General features: G+C 42.5%; 1 long non-coding RNA gene across 1 annotated transcript; it reads right to left on the bottom strand.

Moving 5' to 3' along the window:
* Positions 1 to 10,575: 10,575 nt before the first annotated feature.
* On the bottom strand, positions 10,576 to 18,113 carry LOC140905967 (uncharacterized). Its single transcript, XR_012157007.1, has 3 exons — positions 18,044 to 18,113; positions 13,990 to 14,061; positions 10,576 to 10,664 (listed from the first exon to the last, which is right to left on the bottom strand). It is a non-coding gene; the product is annotated as an uncharacterized lncRNA (long non-coding RNA).
* Positions 18,114 to 23,153: the final 5,040 nt, after the last annotated feature.

The following is a 23,153-nucleotide window of genomic DNA, read 5'->3' as shown; positions in this document are numbered from 1 at the left end:
ACCAGAGGGTGATTTTTTGGCAGGCTGTCAGCAAGAAAAGAGGGGAAAGAGTTGGGAAACATTAATAAAAGTTGAAAACAACAGCTTCTGAGGCATTTGAATCATCATTCAAGTACTAGAAAAAGACTGCCATATGAGGAAATAGGAAAACAGAGTGAGAATAGATCAGAAAGAAAGGAAAGCTACATTTGGGAATCTGATGACAAATAAAAATTGTTCACTTTTTTTTTTTCCTAAGCTTTCATGGGTAGAGTGTGTCAAGTACCCAGAGACTGAGAGTATGTCTACACTACCCGCCGGATCGGCAGGTAGTGATCGATCTATCGGGGATCAATTTATTGCGTCTAGTGTAAATGCAATAAATCGATCCCTGATCGCTCTGCGGTAGACTCCTGTACTCCACCGCGGTGAGAGGCAGAAGCGGAGTTGATGGGGGAGTGGCGGCAGTCGACCCTGCACAGTGAGGACGCGAGGTAAGTCGACCTAAGATATGTCTACTTCAGCTATGCTATTCTCGTAGCTGAAGTTGCATATATTAGGTCGATTCCCACCCCTCCAGTGTAGACCAGGCCTGAGATCGCATGTTCTGTATTTGTACACACACACCTGCTGTGTTTAAACACACATGCCATAACAGAGCCCCATTTTTGTTTGCTTTAACTGGGAAAGTCATTAAAGCCAAGCTGAGAGAGGAGCGAGACTGTAACAGTCACTGAGAAAAAGACAAAGTCAAAGACCATGAGGAAGGCAACTACAGCCATAACAACAAAATTAACTCTTTTACAGATAGGGATAGGGAAGATAGGAATTTCTGATATTATATTTCTCACTAATAATTTATCCCCATATGTGTCTCCATCATCCCCTCCATCACACCACAAAAAAGAGAAATATGTGCACACATGCAAGTGTATACAGTGGGTTGAAAAAAGTAAAACACGCTTTGCAAATAAGTTTGAAGTCATTTGCATTCCATAGGCTTTGAAAATGATTTTTCATGAAAATGGAATGATTTTTCATTTATTCAAAAGTCTGCATGATTTGTTTATTAAAAATGTATCTTCTTTTCCTGTCCTCCCTCCCCCCCGGCTTTTTTTTTTTTTTCATTTTGCCAGTAAAAATGGAGGGATGAATACCCTAAAGCCAGTTTCATGAAATAAAAGGAAAAGGTAAAATACATTCACAAAAAAATTTGAAAAAGATGACTTTTTAATTTCATTCAGAAAAAATTGGCCAGCTTTATACATTAAACATCTGAAAAATCTCACAATATGACAATATTTCAGGAAAAAAGGACTAGAAACTAACATAGTCCTTTGCTGTCCTAATCATGGATCACATTCTGATACTTTAGGTCAGGCTATATACTAACAATGGGACTATTCACAGAGGTACTACTCAGTGTCAGTAAGCAGATCAGAATTTGCCTCTGTCAATATGTCACCAATGTTCAAAGATACTCACAGGACCACAGAATAGTATATAATATTATAGTAATATTACTATATATTTATTGACTATATTATATTTATGTTCCTTCTAAGGTTCCTTTACACTGCTATAGATACAAAGAGCCTGAAAATACATGAGAAGAAGGCCCTATATATATGATTTGGGTGCTCTGTAAGCTACTTGCATCCCTATATGGCCATCATGGCCAAACTAAATTGCAGATGCCAGATTTTGAAACCCTTACTCTATAGCTTTATGTAGCTTGAGGCTTAGGTACAATACTAGAAGAGTGGCTTTTCTACACTGGCAATTGAGGCCAGATTATGTGCTCAGGCTAGCAGTCTCTAGGTCTGAATATGTGGTAGCTTCAGTGAAGGGTCCTTGTTTCTGTTTAGAGCCTACCAAAAATCAGAATTTCCATCCTATGGGACATTCCAATATTTCAACAATCATTTTCACTCTGAATTGTGATGAGAAGTTGACATATCTAAACTTTATAATGAATCATTAAAGATTCTGAAAACTTGAATCATTTTTATTTTGAATTCATTCAGAATTAGACTATAGGCATGGCTACACTTGCAAATGTAAAGCGCTTTGAGTTAAACCAGCCTTCGTAGAGTGCAGCAGGGAAAGCGCTGCAGTCTGTCCACACTGACAGCTGCAGGTGCACTGGCATGTCCACATTTGTAGCACTTGCAGTGGCATTGGGAGCGGTGCATTGTGGGCAGCTATCCCATAGAGCACCTCTTCCCATTCTGGCGCTGTGACTTGTGGGAAGGGGGCGGAGCATTCTGGGTCCTGTCCCAACGCCCCATGATGCATCGGTTCGCATCCCAGGAATCCCTCTGCTTCCGTCCACAATTCGCACCGTCTTTCAACGTTTTTTGTATGGCGTGCTCTGTCTTCCTTTTCGGTCTGCGGGAATGGAGCCTAAACTGCTGAGGAATATGCTAACGAGTCTCGCCAGCACATCACGTTTGGCAGTCAAGTTACTCCTTAAAATCCAAAGTGACAGTGAGGACTCCAACAACATCGACGCAAGTAATGCAAACAACACGAGATTGCTTGTGGCATTCACGGACATGCTCATCACCGTGGAACTCCACTTTTGGGCTCAGGAAACAAGCACTGAGTGGTGGGATCACATCGTCATGCAAGACTGGGATGACGAGCAATCGCTGCAGAACTTTCGGACGAGAAAAGCCACTTTCATGGGACTGTGTGAGGAGCTCGCCCCCACCTTGCGGTGCAAGGACACAAGATTGAGAGCTGCCCTGACGGTGGAGAAGCAGGTGACTGTTGCAATCTGGAAGCTGGCAACTCCAGACAGCTACCGATCAGTCGCTAACCAATTTGGAGTAGGGAAGTCGACCGTTGGAATTGTGTTGATGCAAGTTTGCGGGGCCATTAATCTCATCCTGCTCAGAAGAACCATGACTCTGGGTAATGTGCTGGCTTTGCACAAATGGGTTTCCCTAACTGTGAAGGGGCGATAGATGAGACACATATTCCAATTCTGGCACCAGCCCACCTAGCCTCCAAGTATGTTAATCGGAAGGGCTATTTCTCTATGGTTCTCCAGGTGCTTGTGGATCACTGTGGGCATTTCATTGACATCAACGCAGGCTGGCCCGGAAAGGTGCATGACCCACGCATCTTTCGGAACACTAGCCTGTTCAGGAAGCTGGAAGCCGGGACATTTTTCCCAGACCAGAAAATCACCATAGGGGAAGTCGAAATGCCCATTGTGATCTTTGGAGACCCTGCTTACCCTTTAATGCCGTGGCTCATGAAACCCTGCACAGGGAGCCTTGACAGCAGCAAGGAGCAGTTCAACAACAGCCAGTGCAGAATGACTGTGGAGTGTGCTTTTGGCTGTTTAAAGGGCCACTGGCGCTCTCTGTATGGGAAGCTGAACTTGGCCGATAACAGCATCCCCACGGTTATATCCGCGTGCTGTACCTTCCACAACATTTGTGAAGGGAAGGGTGAAATATTCACTGAGGCATGGAACTCAGAGGTTCAACACCTGGAGGCTGAATTTGAACAGCCAGAGAGCAGGGCTATTCAAGGGGCCCAGCGTGCGGCTGCAAGGATTAGGGAAGCCTTGATGGAGCAATTTGAGGCTGAAAGCCACCAGTAATGTCTGGTGCCCTGCATGGGAGTGAAGTGCAGTGGTTCCAATGTTAATAGGAATCTGAGTTTGCTGCGTATGATACACTGACTTGCCGTGCCTGTTGCTTTCCTGGGCTATGGTATCTTTTACATTATGCAATAATAAAGAATGTTTTCAAAGTAAAAAAATCTATTTAATGAAAAGACAATGCATTTATTGAAAAGAAACACAACTGCTTGGGAAACAGAAAGGGCAAGGGGGTGGGGTGGGGAACGGTATAACCACAGGTTTGCGTATGTCCTGTTCTCATGCTCAGCTTTCCTGTTTGGAGTGCTGTGCAATGAGTGTTGCATTTCAGGATGGCTATACAGGGGGCTGAGTGCAGTGGGTAAGGGTTGTAGTTTTCAGGGCTGTGTGGTGTTGGAGGCAGCGGGTGACGATAAGAACCCGGATGTTGAGGAAAGTGGGTTGGAGGTGACATGGGGGCACAAGGGAAAGAGTTTTGGGACAAGGGCTGCGGGGGGGTGAGTCGGGGGGGGGACGGTAGTGCTCCACCTGCATGGCTACGAGCGCCTGGATCGAGTCCGTTTGGTGCTTCATGATGCTTATCAGCTGCTCTGTGCTTTGGTGCTGGCGATCCGCATTCTGCTGGCGGACCCTCCTTTCACTGTCCCGCCACTCCTGCACTTTTTGATTTTCATTAAGGGAGTGCTGCATGACTTCATGCAGCATGCCCTCTTTGCTTCTACGTGGCCTCTTCCCGATTCTTTGCAGCCTCTCGGCTGGTGATAACATGGACGGCTGAGATCTCAAGGTTGCATCCGTAAAGGCAAAATGCAACACTTGACAGAGGCAGCATGTTCACACCAGACAAAGCAATGATTCCCCCATACTTAAGGGCAAGCACAGGCTACACAATAGCATAATTTGCCTGTCCCAAAGCGAGTGCACATAACCCATGGGAGCCCCAAAATGGTGAGTAAGCACAGGGTCATGGGGGACTAATTCTTTCATGACTGTACTGTCCTCTGGGTTTCTGTGCCTTGGGGAGAGCCAACAGCTGCAGGGGGCCCCTGTAGTGAACACTGTCCCCACATTTTCCACAGGAGTTCATCCTGGAAGATATCTCGCTGCTGAAGGTGACCTGGGAAGCAAGGGAGGGGCTTCTACTTCAATGTGGCTTCTGCCTTGGCCCATATGCAGCTTGCCTGTGTGCAGCAATGGTCCCCCTGGCCCTCACGGCACAGTGGCACGGACATGTTAGCCTGACTGGGACAATGACCACAGTGGCTCTCCCATGAAACCTGAGCAAGTGCATTGCCCAAGTTCTGGATGAGACCTTTGAAGAGATTACTGAGGCAGATTACCACGATGTGAGAGACCATATCAATGCCCTATTCTGCATCTAGGCATGCATGCAGCCCTAACCCTCCTTGCCCCAAGAGCCCGCACCAAATAACTTACTTCCCAAAATAAAAGCCACTTACCGGAAACCTCCTCTGGTGTTTGTCCTTCCCCAAGCACCAGCCGCCGCGACTGGCTACCTTCCTCCTGGTTTGAGAGCAGCTCCTGGCTGCATGCATCTAGGGATGCCGGTGTGTCTTCCTCCTCCTCAGCACCCTCACTCCTGCTTTGCTGCTCCTCCTCCTCCTCCTGCCTTGTTGGACTGTGCTCCAAAGCGTCCATGGTGGTCCTCGGAGCGGAGGTGGGATCTCTCCCAAGTATCGCATCCAGCTCTTTGTAAAAATGGCAGGTTGTGGGAGCAGCACCAGAGCAGCTGTTTGCCTCATGGGCTCTGCGGTAGGCATTCCACAGCTCCTTCACTTTAATCCTGCTGCAGAGCGTCCCAGTCATGGCCCCCTTCCACCATGTCCCTTGATATCTGCCTGAAGATATCATAATTCCTGCGGTTGGAGCATAGCTGGGACTGGACAGCTTCCTCCCCCCAGACACTGATGAAGTCCAGCACCTCGCCATTGCTCCAGACTGGGGCTCACCTGGAGCGTGGAGGCATGGTCACCTGGAAAGATTCGCTATGAGCACTCCACGCCTGGCTGAGCAAACAGGAAGGGGATTTTCAAAATTCCCAGAGAATTTAAAGGGCAGGTCTGACGGTTGGTCACCTGAGGGCAGGGCAGTAGAGTTCAAAGTGATGACCAGAGTGGCTAGAACAGGCATTGTGGGACACTTCTGGAGGCCGATCAGAGCGTACTAACAGACCAGGGTGTCCACACTGGTGCTGTGGCGCTCCAGCGGGGGCGCAGCAAACGTTATTCCACTCGCCGAGGTGGAGTACCAGGAGCGCTCTAGCCGCGGAGTCAGAGCGCTCTACGTGCCTTGCCAGTGTGCATGCGTCATGAGAGCGCACTGGGCTGCTTTAATGCACTCTAACTCACAAGTATAGCCATGCCCTATGTCTGTGTGAGCTCCCATGGTGTACTGCAGGAGCTCAGTCCGTGGGGAGGCAGGGGTGTATCATGGAAGATATAAGCCAAGTAGGGAGCCCAGCCCATAGAGGAGGATGGGGGCATTAGGCATGGTAACTACAACTTTCATGAGACACGGCAGCAGCTCCAGTGGATTCAAATGCAAACACAGCCTGAAACAAAATGTTTTGATTTTTTTCCTGACAGAAAATTAAAAAATTTAAACAAATCAACATATTTCTATGGATTTCTTTTTTGTGGAAACTTCATTTTCCATCAAAATCATAGACAGAAAATTCCTAATCAACTCTAATTCTGGTATTTGCTTCACTCCTTCAACAGAGTTTGAGTTTGTTGATAATCAGGGCATTTATAGCTGCTTATCCCTTCTCTGACTTCTGCCTGAGGGGGTAAGAGCAGGGCATATTTATGTAATGTTTAAATTTCTGAAATCCGGGTTTCAGTCCTATTGACGAACTAATATAGTGTTTGTTTTAAGCTTTATATTTGGGCTGCCGATTACTCGCAGATAACTCACTCAATTACTCAAAAAAAATTAATTACGATTTTAAAAAGTAATCATGATTAATTGCAGTTTTAATCGCAGTGTTAAACAGTACAATACCAATTGACATTTATTAAATATTTTGGCTGTTTTTTTCTACATTTTCATATATATTCTATTCTGTGTTGTAATTGAAATCAAGTGTATTATTTTTATTATAAATAATTGCACCGTAAAAATGATAAAAGAAATAGTATTTTTCAATTCACCTCATACAAGGACAGAAGTGCAATCTCTTTGTCGTGAAAGTGCAACTTACAAATGTAGATTTTTTTTGTTACATAACTGCACTCAAAAACAAAAACACTTTTGTAGTCTACATTGCAAGGTGGTTGACATGCCAGATGTGCTAAACATGCATATGCCCCTTTATGCTTTGGCCACCATTCCAGAGGACATGCTGTTGATGCTCATTAAAAAATGTGTTAATTTTTTTACCCACATTCTGCCATATAGTATGATCTTATGTTTTGTCACCCTTATCTGTGTAAAAGAAAACTGTCTGTATATCAAATCTATTTAAGTAATTTAAAATTACCTTCTTCTTTCCTATGCTTCCTCCCCCCCCCACCCCCAAAATAATCATGGTCCACAAAATATAACAACATCAGGACTTGCGAGATCAAAATTAACTTTTTCCAACAGTTTATTCATAAGATTCCATAAAGACAGTTCTGGCTATAGCTGCGGGGGGGGGGGAAGCTTGGAATAAAACATGAACCAATCCAATTATTTGCCTCAAACTTAATTAGAATCATCTTTAAGGCTTGAAAAACTTTTCAACATTTTTATTTTAATTCCATGTAAATTTCCATTCCCAGTTCAGCTGGGACTGGAAACAGAGATATCAAAATAGCACAAGAAATGCGTCTTTCACGATTTCTGACCTAATTGAAACCAAGAGGTCGGATCTTGTAAGAAAGCCTGGCAAACCAGGGGGTTGGATGTGTTGAGATAATCTTTGGATAAGCACTTTGCGGGACCTGACTCATCACTGATTTACTCCAGTCTTATGCTGATGTAACTCCATTGAGTGAACTCCATTGTAATGCTAGTGGTGTTAAAATGGCATTGTACAGCTACTCATGCAGTAGTGTATCAGGAGCTTGGCTGTTGAGCTTAACCCTTAAAATTTCATCCATCACTAGTTCTAAAACCTGTGTTGTCATTCAGATTGCTGAGGTTTTTTTCTTCTAAAATACTAGTCACTTCTGTCTTTGACTGCTATAATCAAACAACAGAGTTTCACTTGAACCAAGTGAAAGTAGCCTGTTACATTCTAATTAGATCAAAGAGTAGGTAAGCAGCCAAATTAACTAGAATTAATAGGTAGCATCAAACCAAGTTTTACAGAATACAAAGGGGAAATATTAAAAATCACTTTGAAAGGCAGGATATGAGTGAATCAATGTAATGGTAGATGCTTACACAGAGTACAGTATTAGGCAGAGGTTTATAATCATGCCAAGAAAGTTTAAATAGCCTCAGGGTAGCTGTTAATTCTTATGAAAATTTAGTACAGACTTCATTGACTTAGGTGGGATTATTCCAGATTTACTGACACTGAAATTTGTCCAAGTGACCTTAGTTTATTCAAAATACTTTAAAAGAAAAGAACTTTTTTCTAATAATTTTAAAACCTGTGCTCACTTCCTTTTTGGCCAATAATCCTTTGATACCTTGGCATCTGTTTACATTATACAATACTTTTTTTGTTTAAAGAAATGTATATGATTTGTTTCAGAGTAACAGCCGTGTTAGTCTGTCTTCGCAAAAAGAAAAGGAGTACTTGTGGCACCTTAGAGACTAACCAATTTATTTGAGCATGAGCTTTCGTGAGCTACAGCTCACCTCATCGGATGCATACCATGGAAACTGCAGAAGACATTATATACACACAGAGACCATGAAACAATACCTCCTCCCACCCCACTGTCCTGCTGGTAATAGTTTAGATAAAGTGATCATCAAGTTGGGCCATTTCCAGCATTTCAAGTGCTGGAAATGGCCCAACTTGATGATCACTTTAGATAAACTATTACCAGCAGGACAGTGGGGCGGGAGGAGGTATTGTTTCATGGTCTCTGTGTGTATATAATGTCTTCTGCAGTTTCCATGGTATGCATCCGATGAGGTGAGCTGTAGCTCACGAAAGCTCATGCTCAAATAAATTGGTTCGTCTCTAAGGTGCCACAAGCACTCCTTTTCTGTATATGATTTGGTAAACATCTAATTTCCCACTTTTGCAGACTTTGCAAACAAAGTTAAAGATTAAAAAGGGTCACAGTTCAGTGTTATAAACATTGATGGTATTTCTTTAAATGTAAACAAAGTCAAGAAGTAACTGAATATTAAGTAATAAGTGTAAGAAGACTGTTTAGTGTACTTCTCATTATACATATATGAAAGCTGCTAGTAGTATAAAAAGGGCCAGAACATCAGCTGGTATAAATTGGCATCGCTTCTCTATGGTTTTACCAAATGACATCAGTTGAGCATCTGGCTCTAAAAAAATGTGATACTTTTTCTCAAATTAGTAACACTTCAGATTCACTTTTGTATGCAAAAATCTATGATTCATTGAAATATATATTATTATTTCTATATTGCATGGCACCCCATATGTGCTAGACACATTCATAGTTCTTTGGGAGAATCCACCTACATTGCTGGTTCAATGAATGTGTTTAGGATTCAAAAAATAGATGAAAATGTTTTTCATTATGGAGGAAAGATGATGTCATATGTGGCAGTGCCCTTTCCCCAATATCCAAAATCCCATCCCTGGACATGTTTACCAGCTGGTACCTGTGGCTGTGTGCATGCTAGATTGTTTGTTTTTTTCCCCGAACAATGCTCCACTATAGTTACTTACTATCCAGTTAGGGAAGCAATAATGGAAGCATTTGTGTGCATAGGCTCTGGGTGGCCACTGGTGTTCTAATTCCTCGTTAATAAACCTGCTTGGATAAGGTCTACAGGATAGGGTGAAAAACACAAGTGGCCATCAGCACCTTGTTAACTTTAGCCTGTGTGGCCTATCCTTAATGCCAATCCTGGCAGTCAACACAAAACTCCAATGGGAGCAGCAGCCTCCCACTGCTCTGGTTACAGTGTTCTTGGCATCTCAGCTATTGTTTAGTGGATAATACCAACCATAAAAAGGTTGTATCATTTTGCCAAACAATTACTTTGTGTTAAAAATTGTGTAGTTTATCAGTTTCCAGAAGAGGAAGCTAATTTGCATACTACCCTGGTGGTTTATGGCCATGTTAGCCTAATTGCTTTAAAAGCACCTTTATCAAGTCATTCCTTTGAGTTAAAATTCCTTTTGAGCTAAAGCTATGGGTTCACAGAGGCAATGAAGAGTCAAGCTGGGGTAGAGGGTTACCATAACTTACCGTGAACCGGCTCATCTGTTCATATCAGTATTTATATGGAAACTTAAAGCTGTCACGCATGGAGAACAAATACATTTCAACCAAGGCTTATGAATTACTATTCTTAATAAGACAAAACTAAAGGATAGATTTATTCAGGGTTTCTTCCTCACTTCTGGGCATGTAATTTTCTACTTTCAGCCTTGTCTATTGGCTCCACTGTGCCAAGTTCTTGGAGCACAACTGATGTTTATGCTCTCAACACTGCTACTTTTAATGTGCTGTCTTACATACCAAATGCTGCCATTCTTCAGCATGGTATCTCAAAAATGAAACACAAGGAGCAGAGATTGATAAATTTAAAATGTGTCCAGTTGGGAGAGGTGTCCGTGTGCCACAGGAATCAGTGTTTGGATCTTTAACAATTTCATTAGTGGCCTGGAGGAGGGGTGGTTATATATGAATGACATATTTTAATATAATGTGTGTCTAATGTAAAGAGGCAAAACATCTCATGGTCCGAGCATAGAACTGGAAGCCAGAAACTTCTGAATTCTCTTCCCAGCTTTGACAGTGAGTTCCTTTGTGACCTTCAGCAAATCACTTATGCCCAATTTTTCAGAGCTCTCCTTTAATTTGGATGCCTCCAATTTTGGGTTTAGTGTCCACGTAAGCCATCTTGCACTGGTTTTCAGAGGTGCTGAGCATCCACGGTTCCTTCACTGTAAATAAGATCAGACCAGGCTTACTCTCTTGACCCCAAAAAGGGCATAAAGAAATAACTTGTCTTGAGCATAGTATCAATCCATATCAGTGCAGCCAACATTCATCACCTCTTCTCCCTGCTCCACCACGGGGAGTCAGGAAATCTGAGGCAGCTGTTGAAAACAGGTCACCTGCACCTACCACGCATGCTGCTGGTGCCAAGTCATTGGGAAAGTTGGAAAGACCATGTTTAACTGTGTTTCATTTGGATTATTAATGTAGCTGTGCTAAGATATTAATAACATTATCTCAGTGGTGGTCCCATACCACTGAGCCACAAAGGTCAGCTACACTAGGTTTTAGAAAAAAATAGCAATGGGAAAAAATAATCCAATCTCTTTTAAAGTGACAGGTCTGAGCACTTCTACATTTTAATATTTTTTGCCATTGTTGTATGGCACAGAATTTTTTTTCCTGATCATATTTTTTCCTGATTATATTTTTTTTCCTTTTCATATTTGCTATTAACATGTTACTTTTTTGAATATCTTCTCAGGAAAGGACACTGGTTGAAATTTTTCAAATTGTCTAAGGGATTTAGACACCCAGTACATGTTCATTTTAATAGAACTCAAGCATCCAAATTCCCTTAGGTAGCTTTGAAAATCTGGGCCTATATGTATACAATTTCATACAAATACAATAGCATCAGATATGAGTGCCAGCAATGGAGTAGCAGGTTCTACAAACTTGGATAGAAATGTAAGATTCTTCTCTTGATCCACCCTGTTATTAAGGCCTCTAGCACTGCTAAAGCTGCTGAGTTAGTCCTGCTGACTCTTGCTGGCAAGTGTGGCTTGTTCACACTATTGGGATGTGAAAATGCTTGGTGATACCCTCTGTACAGTAGCAACAAGGGAGGGGAGAGAAAGATTCCACCTGAAACCCTAGGAACAACCCAGCGGCAGAAGACAATGACCTTCTTGCAATTTATGAAGCAGCAGGAAGCCCAACAAGAATGGCAGCAGGGCCAGGTTGAAGTCCAATAGCAACATATGCAATAGTTCCAGAACCAGCTGTTGCAGAGACTCATTAACCTCAGTGCACAGTCCAAACATGCCAATATGTCCCAGTCTTTCCCTAGCCAAGATGGGGCCAGAAGGTGGAAGATAACTCAGAAGTTTACCTGGTCACTTAAGTGAGTAGCTCTACTGCAGCCCATTGGGAAAAGAAGTCATGGGCTATTGACCTGGTCCTTTTCTTGCCAGGAGAGATGAAAATGATTTATTGGGTAGAGCTGGTCAGGATTTTTTTTTTCTTTGACAAGTCTTTTTTGTCATCAAATGCTGATTTCTTGACATTGAAACTTTGTAGAAATTTGCACTGGAAAGGTTTGTTAGGTCCAGGACGAGAGAGAGAAAAGAGAGCAACCTCAGATCAACCAGTAGCCCAGTTGTTAGGACACTCACCTCTCTGTGTCTCTGTATAAATAATTCAATATTCACTAAGAGGTCAGCTCCAACAGAAGACAGAGAGAGAGAGAAACTGACTATAGTCTGGTGATTCGGGCCCTTGTGTGGCATGTAGAAGAAATAGGGTTGAGTTCCTAATCTTAATTAGGCAGCACAGGGACTGGAATTTGGGTGTCCTACATCCTAAGTGAGTTTCCTCATCCCCATTCTGAGGTATCACTCTATCTTGTTCTTTCATGAACAATGTTGAAAGGTCTTATTTTCATTCAGGAGCAGGACAAAAACAAATTTCAGCACCTCAAAACTTTTTATAAAGTGAAATTCTTGTTTTCCAGTCAGCCCTAGTACTGGATGTTAAGATACCATGAAGCCTGCTGCTTTGAATTGGTTGGGAGTCTTGCATGAGTAACACCAGCAAAGGTTTCAAAGTGAATCGTTCTTCTGAGGTGGGGCCATATACCTTTGCTCAGCACTTGATGGAGCTGGTGATTGGTTGATGAAACCAGAGGCACGCAAACAAGGAATGAATTACACTAATCAAAAGTGCGGTATTTAGAAAATCTGTGTAACAAATACAGACCTGGGTGTTCCAGCTCTAGTTTACTATATTGATGGAGACTGTGGAACAAATGGGAAATATGGCTACAACGTGAAACTGAGCAATAGTCCACGAGATACACAAAAGAACAATATCTTAAAGAAAAGTGAATGGACTTAGAGCCAAAAGGCCTTAACCTTCTGTTCTCTTCTCCAATGTTATAAAGTGGGAAATCTTTAGCCCAACAAGCTTTCCTTGGCATCTGAGCTGTCATCTAGGATATTTTCATTCCTGATGTCTGCAAGTCATCACAAATTCACTTCTGGCTAACTGGTTTCCATGTTAATATAGCATTGGAAGAAGGAGCATGCTCTAACATTTAAAGAGCTTGGCTGGCACATACAGCAGTTGGATTGGGCATAGTCTGAGACTGGGTAGAGTATGTGACTCCATCTAAAAATGCAATGGCCTATAAAGCCTGACTATGTTTTCATTTTCAAAGGCATTTCACCCACTTGGAACAACGAATATCCTGTGTGGCTACAGACACCTAAAGATTTTCGTCTACGTAGAACTTAGTTGTGCTGGAAATGGCCCACCTTGATTATCATACATATTGTAAAGAGAGTGGTCGCTTTGGATGGACTATTACCAGCAGGAGAGAGAGTTTGGGGAGGGGGCGGGGGCGGAGGGTGAGAAAACCTGGATTTGTGCTGGAAATGGCCCAACTTCATTATCATACACATTGTAAGGAAAGTGATCACTTTAGATAAGCTATTACCAGCAGGAGAGTGGGGTGGGAGGAGGTATTGTTTCATGGTCTCTGTGTATATAATGTCTTCTGCAGTTTCCACATTATGCATCTGATGAAGTGAGCTGTAGCTCACGAAAGCTTATGCTCAAACTGGTTAGTCTCTAAGGTGCCACAAGTACTCCTTTTCTTTTTGTAGAACTTAGTGTATGTTCAGGTAGTTTACAGTAAGTTTACTATAAAAAGGCATTTACTTTTATCATTTTGGGGAGGGGTGGGTGAGAGTTTTCAAAGAACAAAAAGAGGATAAGACAAAAAAACCATAAAAAAAGCCACTTTAACCTTACATTTTCCAATATTTGCACAGAGATTTAGGCACATAATTCCTAATAAGGTCAATGGGAGTTACAGTATGTAGCTAAATCCCTATGAAATTCTCTGAAAATACAGGGCTATAATCTCCCAGTACTGGACACAAAATAGGAAAGACCCTCAAAACTGTGTATGAGAAAAATAAGAATGCAGGGATCTTAAAATACTAGGGAATTAACTTCTTTATGATATATAACATTTCCTCTTACCTCTGGTTTCATGATTCTGCATTTATGATTTGGATAAATGACAGCAGAAAATGTAGGATTATCACACAGCGCCTGTGAGAGAAGGAGATTAGTTTATGCCTAAAATGAAGACCATCTCTTGCTAGAACAGATATTTCAAATGTTTGAGGCAAGGGCCTGGCTATATGCAGATATAGGTTTGGCACGAGGGGCATCAGAAGAGTGTGTGAGATTGTTGCAGAAAGCAAGAGGAGAGCAACAAACATGCAATAAGAAGTGGGGAAATTACACTAGACATACCACAAAAGTGGCAGAGACAGACTTCCGTGCATGAACAGATGCTGAAATGGAAATGAGCTTTTCAGCAAAGGCAGATAATGCCCAGATTGTGGTAGTGTAGCTGCAAGGGCAGAAGTCCAAACGGAATCAACATCTCCACCTCATGATCCACTCACTGTGCACCTGAAGTACCCATTAAGGGGCAAAGCCCATCAGACTTTGTTTATGGGTCATCATGATAGGGTTCAAATCCAACTACAAGAACTTCATTATTATTTCTGACTCCAACTTCTGCACTATCAGCCACTGCACTCGGGGGTGGAAGGGTAGTGCTGTTTCAGTTCAGAATGCGAACAGCTGAAAACAATTAAAATGCAAACTGAATTCACTCAATAGTATTCTCAGGGAATGGCGCAGTTCATAGTTGTAATGCAGTATGTCAGCACAAGAGAATAACATAGCATTTGAATGAGGTGAAGGGTAATACACTAGCACCATGAAAATCAATTACAAATCTGCCATGGGCTTCCATTAAAATTCAGGAACTGCTGATACCCAGTGTTGTGCTTAGAACACTAGAGCGTATCTTGTGGTAAGACTGTTTTCTATAACTTTTTCCCCCCATCTGTGATAGGCATCTTTCTCTACTTCAGGAAGGAAGCTTTGTAGGTGTGGGTGACGTGTGTGATCATATTGCAGTAATTAAGTTAAAAGATGAATAGCAGATGCCCATGTTTTTGCCTCCCCTGGCCACATTCTGCCTACGTTTTAGGTAAATTTAGTGTTTGAAAGTCTAGAGGTTGGATTGGTGACCTGTTACTTCTAGAATCTATCATTTAAAAAAAAAAAGAAAAAGAAAGAAAGAACAATTGAATCCTCATGTAAATCCCTGTAGCTCTCTTGAAGTCACTGGAGCTAGGGCATTTATACCAGCTGAGGACCTGGCCCGAAGTCTTTGGCCTTAGCATTACATGATAACGGTATAAATTAGTACTGAGGCCCAGATCCTCAAAGGATTTTAGGTGCCTCACAGTGAAAGATAGAGGCACCTAAATATCTTTGAAGATCTGGGCCTGGCTGTATTGAAGACTTTTATTTCCTGCTTGGGGATTCCTGATGTCTGCAGGTCGGTTAGGATAGTTCTCTACCCTCTTAGCTGGCAAGCAGAGGCAATTGGGAGAAGTAGGGGAGATACAAGGATTGCATGTCATTCTTGTGAGCAGACAGTTGTGGAGAAGGGTTGTGAGAAGTGAATGGAATGAGAGAGAGACGGGAGCACGAAGGCCATGGCTGGGTTCAGGGAAATAAGGAGGAGCAACAAGGAAGCCATTTCTTTCCGCAGATGTAGGGGGTACACTGGGCGAGGGAGGCCATTAAGGAGGAGTGTTACTACCAGATGAGATGGGAATTTTCCTAGTGATTAATAGTGGTAGCAGCCTTTAAAAACTTGTGGCTGCCATTTTGTTTTAGAGTGGGGACAACCCAGAAGTCTGTGCCTCACATTTGAGATACCAAAACTGCCTGGGACCATAGTTCCAATGTGAAAAGTCACAACTGCCTCCTTCATCCTTCTGAGGTAAATTCCTTGTTTGCTCTGTGTGAATTTTCAGACAGCACCTTAAATCCTGAGGTTCTGTCTGTCCTGCCTAACTATAGATCCAATGACAACTTTCACATGATTAGGCATTTGCTCTGGAGTCCTTGTACAACATTTTCTCTCTACTGTAGTGCTATGCACCAGTTAGTTTCCATCCTCCACCTCAGAGTGGCTGCAGTTCACTGCTCTTTGTATCCTAGTGTATGTAGTTTGTAAAGCACTTCACCAGGGAAAGTATTCACAGTGATTTTACTCCAGCCTAATGCCACTGACTTCAGTGGATTTACTCCTTTCTTACCTTGTTGAAGTGAATCAGAATCTGACCCCAAAGCATCCCACTGAGATGAGCATTATTTCTACTAATTTTACAGAAGGATAATCAAACACAAGGAGGTTAAAGTCTAAATTGACAAAAGGACTCAGGCACCTAACTGATATTTTAGGCACCTACGTCCAACATTTAGGTACCACTGCAATCCTCAAAAGATCCACTCACCCTCCGCCTAACTCAGTAAGTGCCCAAAGTACCTGGGCACTTAAGTTTCCACTGTTAAAGTCCTTGAGGCACCTAAACTTTGTTGACTGTATGTGCTCAGAGCCGGCTCACCATCTGTCTCATGCCCTAAGCCCTGTCAGGATTCACAAACTGGCACGCACCCAGGATGTGAAAGAGTTGGGTCAATCTCCCCATCCCGCCTGGTGTGGGAATTAGATCCAGGTCTCCCATATCCCAGGTGAGTGCTCTAACCACTCGGCTAAAGTTTGTAAGGGAATCACCATTTATAAGTGGAGGAGGGACCTCTACTGTTTTAGGCACCAGACTCCAGGAGGGGATTCCTGGCTATGAATCCCAAATTAAGACTGGTCTGGAAGGAGGCACCAAAATTAGGCACCCTGATCCTGGTGAGGGATGGGAGCTAGGCTACTAAATGGTCAGCTGCCTAAAATTAAGTGTTATAATGCTCAGTCCACATCCCCTTTGGGAATCTAGTCCTAAGTCACTTGCCTGAGGTTATAAAGTGATTCAGTACCATAGCAGAGAGTAGAATGTAGTAGTCCAGAATATTTTGATTCCTAAACACTGGACATATTGGACCTGATCCTGATTTCAGATGGATATAAATCAGGAATAATTCCACTGAAGTCAGTGGATTTATACAGGTGTGAAACCAGTGCAAGTGGGAAGAAAATCAGGTCTACTATGCTGCTTGGGAATGTTAGAAAACAGGGAAGACCCTCTCTTAAAAAGGAAATTCATTGGGGTGGGAGGCTGTCCCTCTACAGAAGGACAAAGCTTCATGCACTTCTGCTCACCTCACAACAGAGGATCACCCCATGGTGACTACAGCTGCAAAACAGCAGTGCAGTATTTTGCCTCATGATTTTTGATCTTTATGGTCTTTATTTTATGTTTTGTTATATTTTTAATTGTATGTGCATCACTCTGGGCATCTTGGTGGGTGTTGCTTTATAAATGAAAGTATTATTACAGTCATAGCAGTAAAATTACAAGATGTCAAAGGAAGCAGTTCCTAAGATCGGAGTACTCATGGGGACTAAACTGCTTAAAAGTCAACACATTTCCTGACTCTGTGATTGGCAAAACTCCTTCTTTTTTTTTTTTTTTTAAGTTTGGTGTATCACTCACTGAACTAGCTTCGCTCTGCCTGGTCTCAGTGGCATTGTTTCAGACTGTTAAATGGATGCACAGAACTAAGAAATACCCATTGTGCATGGTGGGGTGTTGGAACAGGGTGGAGGGAGGAATCTGGTCTCAATTTTATAATCATCATTGTCTATACAAGTATAACATCTGGTTTGCTGTGTAGCTTAAAGAATAGACATTCTGTGAACTGGTTTTGCAGTGAGAAATTTTTCACAATGAACGTTAAGTAGAGCTGATAAATAACTAATTCAGTGGTTTGTTTTTTTTTTTTTTGCTTCTTGAGTCTTGCTTTCAGAGTGTAACTTCCTCAAATTTGTTGTTCAAAGCTATACACTACACTATTTGGCAAATATTTGTAATGCTGTTTTGATCATGAATGTTTTCCCATAAGCATTCATCATTTGCAATTTGAGCTGTTGTGATAGGTCAGAAAAGGCACATGGCAGTGCCCGTTCTCTAATTGAAAGTGGATGTCCACATCTGTTGCAGGTGTGAATGTAAAATTTTGTTCCTGAGCATATACACATACATACCTGATATCTTCACTCTGGGCTTGATCCAATGTCCAATGAAGTTAATGGAAAGATTCCTATTGACTTCAGTTAATATTCATGCGAGCAAAACACAGTTGCTTGATTCTTTGCTGAAAGCAAGTATAAGAAGCAATATGGCCAAAGCATATTCATTAAAAAATTCCAACACAAATCATTGAAATTTTTTGTACTACTTACTGAGCTGTAAGGGTGACTTTAGCAAATATATATGAATTTACACACCATACATATGTCTGGTTATGATCTCACTTACCCCTGTTATACGTCTGTATAACTCCATCTTTTCAAAGCAAAAAGCAACTATTGTTGGGGAAAACTGGTCTTCACAGAGGGGAGAGACCTATGAATCCAGCCAAGCAGAATGTGAGCTCTTTTCTCTGTTACAGAAAAGTGATACAATTCATTGGGTTTCACTTAACTTAGCAAACTTTTCAAATAAGTCTACCACAATATTGATGAGCACAGGATGTGGTAGCTGCTTTTATGTGCTTATGAAGCTTTTATTTTCTCAAAGGTCATGCAACAATCTCCAACAAGTAAAGAATTACCTTACATTTCAGTCCCAAGAATTATTTAATAGTCGGGGCAGTACTGTGAAAGGAGAATGACTTCGGTAGATTTGGATTCAGTAAATTCTGACGATTATTTTTGTTGTTAGCATGAACAGAAAATAGAAAAAAAACCATCTTTGAAGATATGAACAAACACGAGCTTAACAATTAAAGTACCCTCTCACTCCTAGAACCCAGGAAAGGTCCTTCTAGGTAAAAGTTAAGGAACAAAAGAGCAATAAAGGGGAAATTTGAACCGTTCCTGCTTGTGCTGTGTCTGTTGCATCGCTAAACTGAAAGATTCAAGTCACACTGCTCTACAGCAGCCACCGGTGATGAACTGTAAATGGGGTCACTCTCCCTATCTCTGCCTGTAACTGAAGCTCTGCCAGCTCATGACAAAATGAGATGTCAAAACGGTGCTTCGCATGCCCTGATTGAGGGAGTAACCCCCATGGGCAGCATGTGAACCCCCCGTTCAGGAAGGTTAGCCCCCTGCCCTACCTCTTCCTCCTGAGGACCCACCCCACTCCATCCCTTCCACCCCTCACAATCACCCGCTGGGGCCAGAGGACCCCACCCCCCCCCGCAAAGCTCCCACCATGGCCAGATGAGCCCTGGCTGGCCTGTCCAAACTGCCTCGAGCCCTGGTCCACCAGCCGGCCCGCCCACGGCCTCCTAAGCCCCGGCCACCTGGAGGAGCTCTGAGCCCAGCCCCCATGGCTGTGGCAGCGAGCATTAGTGGAAGTTTGGGGAGGCTTAGCTTCCCCCAAGCCTCCATTACATGACACCCATGGTCACCCTCCACTGACCTACAGTCCCTAAGCAAAGGGTAGGGATCCCAAATCCCAGTGAAAGGAGAGAGAAGGTGGGGGACAGGTGGTCCTACTGGGTGGAGTGGGCTCTGATTAAGAGTCCTAGACACCATTTTATCTACCTCCACCCCAACTCCACTGTTTAAAGACAGCTGATTAGACTCAATTAAGAGTCTTTGGTTTAAGTGATCAGTAGAGCTGAAATTGCTGATAATCGGGTTGAGCTGCTGAGCTTTAGACATGCTGTGGGACAATGCTGCAGTAAAAGAAAGTACATAGCCTGCATTAGCAGTGAGGTTACCACACACTGAAATCACTGAGCACTGGGTTAAGTGGTAGGACCTGAGGATGTGGCATTGCAGAGAGTGGCAGGTGGCAGAAGAGAAGCAGAGCAGCGCCAGGGCAAACGACAGTGCTGGCAAAAATGGTGGCCACAGCAGCCAGCGGGCCAGTAGAGTGAACGACTGCAATTGTGAGTCAGTGGCAGAGGTGTCAGCAGCAGCTGAGGCATTGCTTGATATCCCTACAGACCCTGAGAGTGGGAGGTGAACCCACATCTACAGACCTCTGGACTCTGGCTCTTTGCAGACCAAGGACAGTCAACTGTGAGCGGGGTGCAATGGAGGGAGAGGAGAGTGGTGTGCTAAAAGGAGATTCATTCACTGGCCACCGAGGCAAAGGACAATGCCCAATGCACTGTGGGCTCGGATTGGCTTACGATTGCTTGTTTTTGAATGTGGTTCGGGTTTTTTTCCTAAACTAATGCTTGGTTCCCTTTCCATTTTAATAAAAGTTCCCATTTGTTATACACAGACTCAGTGCTTGTGAGAGGGCAAGTATTGCTTCTTAGAGGCGCCTAGGTATGGTGTTAACTGGATGGGGGCTCAAGCTGGTTCTGTTTTGCATTGTTAAGAGGAACCCCTAGATTTGAACCCGGGCCTTGTTGCTGCTGATTCCCACCTGGCAGAAGGGTTACAAAAGTGTCTTTTCACTTAACAAAGGTGGCTTTTGGGGCTAGCAAGGCTACTGAGGAGGAGTGAGACTGCCAACGTGAGATAGGAATTTTCCCAGTGATTCATAGTGTAGCAGCCTCTGAAACACAGGGCAGTCATTTTTGTAGCAAAATGGTGGGGGGAGGAGGGTATATGGCTTAGCTTTTAGATACCAGAACTTCCCACAACCCCCCTCCCTCCAATTGTCTGCTCACAAGAATGACATGAAATCCCTTTTTCTCCCAGTTGCCTCTGCTCACCAGCTGAGTGGGGAGAGAAGTGTCCTTACTGACCTGGAGACATCAGAAATCCCCCAAATAGGAAGTAAGTCTGCAATATGCCCAGACCCAGATCCTCAAAGATATTTAGGTGCCTAACTCCCATTTCTCCTTCTGATTGCACAGCAGCTCAAAGGGGCAAGAGGACAGTGGAATTTTGCAGGGGTAGGAGGAGGGAATGAAGGGAAGACCAATGACAACTTGAGCCAATCTCTGCATGTACCAAGAGTTGTATTTGTCAGAAACTATCAGTCTGCCCCTTGCAGCGCTCTACAAGCTGTTGAATGTGTCGTGCCACGACGTGATAGAGCAGCAACATAATATTGATATATCCCAAAATCATACCCAGGCATTTTTATGAACACACAATGAAAAATTACATTTAAATCTGACCTTGAAAATCAGCTGCTTTAAAAATAAAAATTCCTCTCATAAAAAGCATGCTACGTTTTTATTGCACTTAGTCCAAAGGACCATTTCGTCCAAAGGAGCCTTCCTTCCTTCCTTTTATCTCTCTTTATCTCTCTCTCTCACACACACACACACACACACACACTTTTTAAAAAACAACTCCCCTGTTTTGACCTTCATTTGCTCTTCACAGCTGAAATAAATGGTTAATCTCTCAAGGGAGCATGCATGCTATTTGTTATTGATTTTATAGCTCAATAACAGAGCAGTGCTGTGAACAGGTTGGTATCAGATTAGGAAACAACCACTTAGAAGGAGACACCAGCTGTGCACTTGTGATAAATTACATTTTTTCCTATGAATTTTATACCTAGTTATAGCTAGTTTACAGGATTTGGCACCATATGGGCTGCCTGCTGGTGAGGTAACATTCACAAAAAATCTTTCCATGGTTAAGGAAGCAACCCCTTTTTGGAGGCATTTTTTGGAATAGTGTATCATAATCAAAGCTTTGGGATTCATGAAAGTTTTGGCACCCATCACTGTTTTCTGGATTTACCACAGACATGAGGTTGTATAAAACAGGATCCACAAATGGCAAATGTGATAAAATTAATATGCAGAGAACTTGGAACCAATGTGTCCTAAAAACAGGGATTTTACAAAATATATATAAATAAATGGTTTGATTGGTTTTGGAGCTGTGGAAAGGAAAAATCTCTGCAGTTGCATACCGGGAAAGAGAAACTCAAATGAAATATCGAATTGCTTTCCACAAATCACTCATGCAGTACAGTGGTTGCCATTACAACCTTTACAATTGTCATTTGTAAGTAATAAAAATTATCAGAGTATTTGCAGAATACAGGAATAATGTTAATTAGACAAACGATAAAATGGTAAATATTTCAATGGCAATCACTGCGTCTGAGCAGAGTAGACAGCTCGCAAAAGTAGTTTGCAAAGTACAGTATATTCAGAGCTTTCCACTTGATTCCAATTCTTTCACAGCAAGCCATACTTTGGGAGATTATATAGGTAGGTAGATAGACAGATATAGATATAATGTATTTGGCCCTAATTAGCCTTCATTTAGACTACAATTCAGCCATATTGTAAGCATGTGAGGAGATAACTCTCTAAGACAGTAGGACTAGTCACATGCTTCAAGTTAGGCACATGCTTAACTTGTTTGCTAAAATGGCACTATATACTAGATATACCCAGTATAACAAATCAGTGGGGCTTACTTTTCTAACTTATACTGCTGTAAATTAAGAGTAACTCCCTGGAAGGAAGTAGAGCAGTGCTAGTGTAAAACCAGCGTGGGATCAGAACCAGACCCACAGACTTCAATGGTGGAACATCAGAGGATGTAATGACAGGTTTCAGAGTAGCAGCTGTGTTAGTCTGTATTCGCAAAAAGAAAAGGAGTACTAGTGGCACCTTAGAGACTAACAAATTTATTTGAGCATAAGCTTTTGTGAGCTACAGCTCACTTCATCGGATGCACTCCGATGAAGTGAGCTGTAGCTCACGAAAGCTTATGCTCAAATAAATTCATTAGTCTCGAAGGTGCCACAAGTACTCCTTTTCTTTTAGAGGATGTAATGTTAGCCCCAGTGAAGTCAATGGTAAAATAACTATTGACTTCAGTAGGTCCAGGATTTCACCCTTAGCTCTTACATTAGCTTAAACGAGAGCAGAGTTTAGTTATTTCAATCTGTTGGATAATGTGTCCAATACTAATTTTGCTAATCAGGCAAAACTGCCATTGATTTAAAGGCAATTGTATGGATTTCAGAACCACTTCGTGGGCCATAAACATGTAGCTTTGGGGCTGAATATTAGATTTTCACAAGCATAAGGAAAAACAAATTTGTCCTACTAGAGCCACCATTCAAAAGCCAAAAGTTATCAGTAAAGATGGATGAATAATTAAAAAATAATTGAATAGCTTATTCAAAAATGTGAAATTCATCAAATAAGTTATTTGAGTAACATGGCCATGTGAGTTATTCACCCAACTCAGAAAATAACAA

This window comes from Lepidochelys kempii, chromosome 2 (genome assembly GCF_965140265.1).
Source record: "Lepidochelys kempii isolate rLepKem1 chromosome 2, rLepKem1.hap2, whole genome shotgun sequence".
NCBI classification, from domain to species: domain Eukaryota; kingdom Metazoa; phylum Chordata; order Testudines; family Cheloniidae; genus Lepidochelys; species Lepidochelys kempii.
Note: the sequence above shows the minus strand (reverse complement) of the source record. Positions and strands in the feature narration are given on the sequence as shown.